Below are 6000 nucleotides of genomic sequence, written 5' to 3' on the forward strand. Positions count from 1 at the left end.
GGCCATTATTGATCTTGGAGGTGTCATATTGCAAGGGAAAGGGAGGATCAGCTAAGGGGAAAGCAAGAGGAGCCATTTTCTGAGAGTTTGGAGTCCAGAGCATCACTATTGTGGTAATATCTTTGAGCTATCCTCTTCCATGTTGATGTTATATTGATTTAGGGTTTATTGAACCCTTTTGTGGCTAGATCTAGTGCTCCCTTGGTCCCTTAAGCGATTTAGACCATAGATCTGGACCCTTGGAGGTCCAGAGTGTCCCTTTGCCCAAGATTTTTGTGAATCAATGGAGGTTTTGGATTAGAATCCTTATGCCTTAGGTCAAAATGCTATTTATGAGCCATGGGGTGTGTTATGAACACCAAGATAGGGGCTTTACGTGATGAATCAGTCTAGGAAGGCCAGATCTATGAATTGTTGGAGCAGATCTGACCTTAGAAGCAAGTTTGAGTGATTGCATGGCATGGACTCGCCGAGTCCGACGAACAGACTCGGCGAGTAGCTTGAAGATTGCCCTTAGATCGGCCAGTGAGTGGTCCAGTCGAGTCATAGGTTGACTCAGTGAGTTAGGGCGAGTTAGAGAGGGTTGACAGGTGGACTGAGTCGAACTGGGACTCGCCAAGTTGTTCTTGAGACTCGGCGAGTTGAATCGGGGTGGCCCCGCGATTCTGCCAGGTGGAACTCGTCGAGTCAGGGGGGGTACTCGACGTGTAAAAAGGGAATCCTAGAGAGTTGGTGAAAACGTCTAGACTCGCCGAGTCGCCCTAGTACACTCGCCGAGTCTGGTCAAAGTTGACCGTTGACCGTTGACTGTTGACCAGAGTTGACCTGTGTTGACTTCTTAGGGATAGTCAACCTTATAGATAAAAGTGTTAATTAGAGACATATGATGTTATAGGAGGATTAGAGCTCGGAGGATCGAGCACGAGGGATTCCAGGATTCGTGAGATACCGAGTTACGCGAGGTGAGTCTTCTCACTATACTTTACCCTGAGTAGGTAACCAGAGTCATGTGACAGAGTATTTGTATGCTATGTATGTTATGTGTTGTACCGCATTATTTCTATGTGATCTATGCTGTGCATGTTTACAGAGTTGGAACCGGAAGGTTCCTAGAGTTAGAACCTAAGGGTTCACAGAGTTTGGGTGCACGGACCCATAGAGTCATAGCCTCGAGTGGCTAATATGTGTTGTATGTGTGGTATTTTGGGGAACTCACTAAGCTTCGTGCTTACAGTGTTAGTGTTGTTGTTTCAGGTACTAGCGATGACCGTGGGAAGGCGCCGGCTTGATCTGTACACACGCATGGGACTTTTGATATATATGTAATCTTGGGATTTTCTATGATACGAATTTGGGAATTTTAAACTTCATGTTTTATGAAATCCAATGAGAAATGTTTTTATATTTGTGAAAAATTATTTTGAAAATTCACGGTGTTACAAGTTGGTATCAGAGCCTTGGTTTGAGGGATTCGAGTACACCTTCGGGCGTATTTGAACTTAAACTGAGGATTTGAGATTTATTTTCAAAAAGAGTAAAAGATTTTTGAAAAAAACGCAGAGCAAGAGATGTGTGTACGATCAGTCTGCGCCCAAACGGTGATTTCCCAAAATACCTTTATATTATGAGATATTGATAAGATGTATCCGCATGCTAGAGTAGGCTAAGTATTGCTTTTAGGACTAGAGTGGCCTGATTTGTGATGCCTTAGCCTAGGGAGAGGTGAGATGCTATGAGATGCTTGAGAGTGAGTAGGTAGCAGCGAGGAGCTTATGAGAGATCTATTAGAGAGTGGTCTACGCATGATAGAGTACTTGGGATTTGGGATCCGAAGAGGAGGACTTGGGGTGTATTCTGATGCGGTGCGGACAGTAGTATTGGGCCCGTACTACTGAAAGCACCGGAGCGGTGTGCAGCCCAAGTAAGAATCTTTGGAATACCAAGAATCAAGGAGGAAAGAGTTGAAGAGTGTGAGTATGCTCGTGTGGGTTCTAATTTATCGTATGTTGTATTCCAGAGGTAGATCATGGTGAGGACACGTTTGATACCCGAGAGCAGTGGTACCAGTGATGAGGAGATCCGCCGGATCATCCAGGAGGAGGTGGCTGCGGCCATCAGGGCAGAGATACCAGAGATGTTTGGGTCTATAAAGAACACACTGATTGAGACGTTTGACGAGCGCTATGCCGCTCTTTCTGAGGCTACTGTTGCAGTGGCTACCGCAGCGATTGCTGCTGCGAGGCCGCAAGGTGGTGATGCGTTGCTGTTCCGCGAGTTCAGCAACACGAAACCACCAGAGTTTGATGGGACACAGGATCCGGTGGCAGCTATGAGATGGATATCTGATATAGAGGGGTGCTTCTTCACTTGCTCATCTCCTGAGCATTTGAAGGTTCGGTTCGCGTTGAACTAGCTTCGCTTGGGAGCGAAGGACTGGTGGAAGTTTGTGACAGCGCATTTCACACCTACGGAGCTTGCGGCAGTGACCTGGGAGAGGTTCACTGCCATGTTTCGAGATGAGTACGTTCCCCAGGTGGAGAGGGAGCGTTTGGCCTAGGAGTTTCTGACCCTCAAGCAGGGTACTGAGTCAGTTACAACGATCATGAGGATGTTCCATGAGAGGGCGATGTTCTGCCCTGAGCACGTGTCCACTGAGTAGGCACGTATGAGCCGCTACTTGAGCATTTTGAGGCGGGATATTCGGGAGTTCGCTGCGAACTCCTCGTACCGGACATTTTCTGAGCTTCAGGCAAATGCCCGGAAGAGGGAGATTGAGCTTGAGACTCAGGCCAGGGAGGAGGTGGAGTCTCAGGGGAGAGATCGGCGACCGGCACAGTCTCAGCCGGCAGCCAAGCGGGCCAAGCCCGCTGATCCCAAACCAGGGAGCTAGAAGGGCCGCACTTGCGGGAAGTGCGGCAAGGGTCACAATGGAGTCTGCCGAGTGGGATCTTGCTACAAATGTGGCAAGGAGGGGCATATGGCCAAAGACTGCCCCAAGGGGTTTGCAGTGTGTTTTCACTGCAACCAGACCGGACACCGGAAGGCGGAGTGTCCGTAGTTGTGTGGAGCATCTCAGGGATCTGCTCCTGCCGCCATCAGAGCTACAGAGAGTCGGCCTGTGAAGGCCGAGGTGCCGAGAGCTCGAGGTAGAGCCTTCCAGCTGACTGCGGAGGAGGTCTGCGCTGCGCCCGATGTTGTGGCTGATATGTTTTCTTTCATGTATTTATTTTGATGTCGAGATATTATGCTTATATTATGTTATGCGTAGGTACTTTCCTTGTGAACTCTGTACCTGCTTTAGTGTTATTTGACTCGGGTGCGAGTCGGTCTTTTGTATCCTTGTCCTTTAGTCAGCATATCAGAGTTAGTCGTGAGGCGTTGAGTCGGCCTCTGAGAGTTTCCATAGCTGACGAGAGAGTGATTTATGCCGCGGAGGTTCTCCGAGGATGCGTGTTAGAGATTTTCGGCGTTGAGTTTCCGATTGATCTGGTTCCTATTGCGATAGGTGATGTTTGTGTCATTGTGGGCATGGACTGGTTGAGCAGATTTGGCGCAGTTATCGACTGCGAGCGTCAGTTAGTGACCATACGAGACCCTAGTGGGGGAGTTCTTTCGGTGTACGGCGAGGGTACACGTTCGGGATCGGCATTTTGTTCGGCCGCTAGGGCGAGGCAGTGTCTACAGCAGGGCTGTAAGGGTTTTGTGGCGTATGTGATGGATACGCGAGCGACTTCCGAGAGACCGAGTTCAGTTGAGGAGGTACCGGTGGTGCGTGAGTTTCCAGATGTCTTTCCCGAGGAGTTGCCGGGTGTGCCTCCTGTGAGGCAAGTGGAGTTTGGTATTGATTTCGTTCCGGGGGCCGCGCCTATCGCTAAGGTGCCTTATCGCCTTGCACCTCCAGAGATGCAAGAGTTATCCTCGCAGCTCCAGGAGTTGCTGGGGAAGGGATTTATTCGGCCGAGCAGCTCGCCGTGGGGAGCACCTATTTTGTTCGTCAAGAAGAAGGATGGTTCACACCGGATGTGCATTGACTACCGGGAGTTGAACAAGCTGACGGTCAAGAACCGTTACCCGTTACCGAGGATCGACGATTTATTCGATCAGTTGCAGGGAGCATCTTGGTTCTCCAAGATCGATTTGAGGTCGGGATATCATCAGGTGAGAGTGCGGGATGAGGACGTCCAAAAGACAGCGTTCAGGACGCGATATGGGCATTATGACTTTGTGGTGATGCCTTTTGGGCTCACCAATGCCCCGGCTGTGTTCATGGATCTCATGAACAGGGTATGCAGGCCGATGTTGGATCGGTCGGTGATTGTATTTATCGATGATATTCTGGTATATTCGAGATCTAGAGAGCAGCATGAGGAGCATTTGAGGGAGGTCCTTGGGGTTTTGAGATCGGAGAAGCTTTATGCAAAGTTATCCAAGTGTGATTTCTGGTTGCGGGAGGTCCAGTTCCTAGGGCATCTTGTTAATCAGGAAGGGATATTGGTCGATCCGGCCAAGGTTGAGGCGGTGATGAGTTGGGAGGTGCCAAAGTCACCCTCTGAGATCAGGAGTTTCCTTGGGTTGGCAGGGTATTATCGAAGATTTATCAAGGATTTCTCCAAGATCGCAGTACCACTCACCAGATTGACCCGGAAGGGTGTTGCATTCTCATGGGGTCCCGAGCAGCAGACCTCCTTTGAGACACTTCGCCAAAGGTTGTGCGAAGCCCCGGTATTCGCTCTCCCGGAAGAGATGGAGGATTTTGTAGTATATTGTGATGCAACGATTTTGGGGCTGGGTGCGGTGCTGATGCAGAGAGGGCATGTGATAGCATATGCATCGAGGCAGCTGAAGCCTCATGAGACGAGATATCCCACGCATGATCTAGAGTTGGGGGCAGTAGTGTTCGCCCTCAAGATTTGGCGTCACTACTTGTATGGGGTTCGGTGTACGATATACACGGACCATAAGAGTTTGAGGTACTTGATGGATCAGCCCAACCTAAATATGCGACAGAGGAGGTGGTTGGATGTGGTCAAGGATTATGATTGTGAAATCCTGTACCACCCAGGCAAGGCTAATGTGGTAGCCGATGCGTTGAGCCGCAGGGCGGAGAGCACTCCACTGCGAGATGTATGTTTGAGATTGACCGTGATAGCTCCGGTACTGGATGCCATTCGTGGGGCACAAGCCGAGGTTGTGCAACCGGAGATGCAGAAGAGGGAACGGGTTGTTGGTTTGGTTTCAGAGTTCGTTACGGATGGTCGAGGGCTTATGACTTTTTAGGGTCGGATTTGGGTACCGTTTGTGGGCGGTACGCATACTACTTTGATCGAAGAGGCTCATCGGTCGAAATTTTCGATTCATATGGGGGCTACAAAGATGTATTTGGATGTGAGGAAAGAGTATTGGTGGCCCTGTATGAAGAGGGATGTCGCATGGTTTGTTGAGAGGTGCTTGACCTGCCGCAGGGTTAAGGCCGAGCACTAGAGACCGCATGGCAAGTTGCAGCCATTGGAGGTTCCCGAGTGGAAGTGGGAACAGATCACCATGGATTTCATCACCAAATTGCCGAGGACTGCCAGAGGAGTTGATGCAATTTGGGTGATTGTGGACAGGTTGACGAAGAGCGCTCACTTCCTTGCCATCAGTGAGAGTTCTTCAGCGGAAAAGTTGGCAGAGGTATATGTGAGGGAAGTGGTATCTCGGCATGGGGTGCCGATCTCGATTGTTTTGGATCGTGATGTGCGTTTCACTTCCAGATTCTGGAAGAAATTTCATGAGGAGTTGGGTACTAGACTGCATTTTAGTACCGCATATCATCCCCAGACAGACGGTCAGAGTGAGCGGACAATTTAGACGCTTGAGGACATGCTCCGAGCATGTGTGTTGGATTTCGGGGGTAGCTGGGATACGTATTTACCCTTGGCAGAGTTTTCCTACAACAACAGCCATCATTCGAGCATTGGTATGCCACCCTTTGAGCTGTTGTATGGGAGGAGGTGTCGG

The sequence above is a fragment of the Lactuca serriola genome, chromosome 9, assembly GCF_051521515.1.
Source record: "Lactuca serriola cultivar US96UC23 chromosome 9, Lser_US96UC23_V15, whole genome shotgun sequence".
Lineage (NCBI taxonomy): Eukaryota > Viridiplantae > Streptophyta > Magnoliopsida > Asterales > Asteraceae > Lactuca > Lactuca serriola.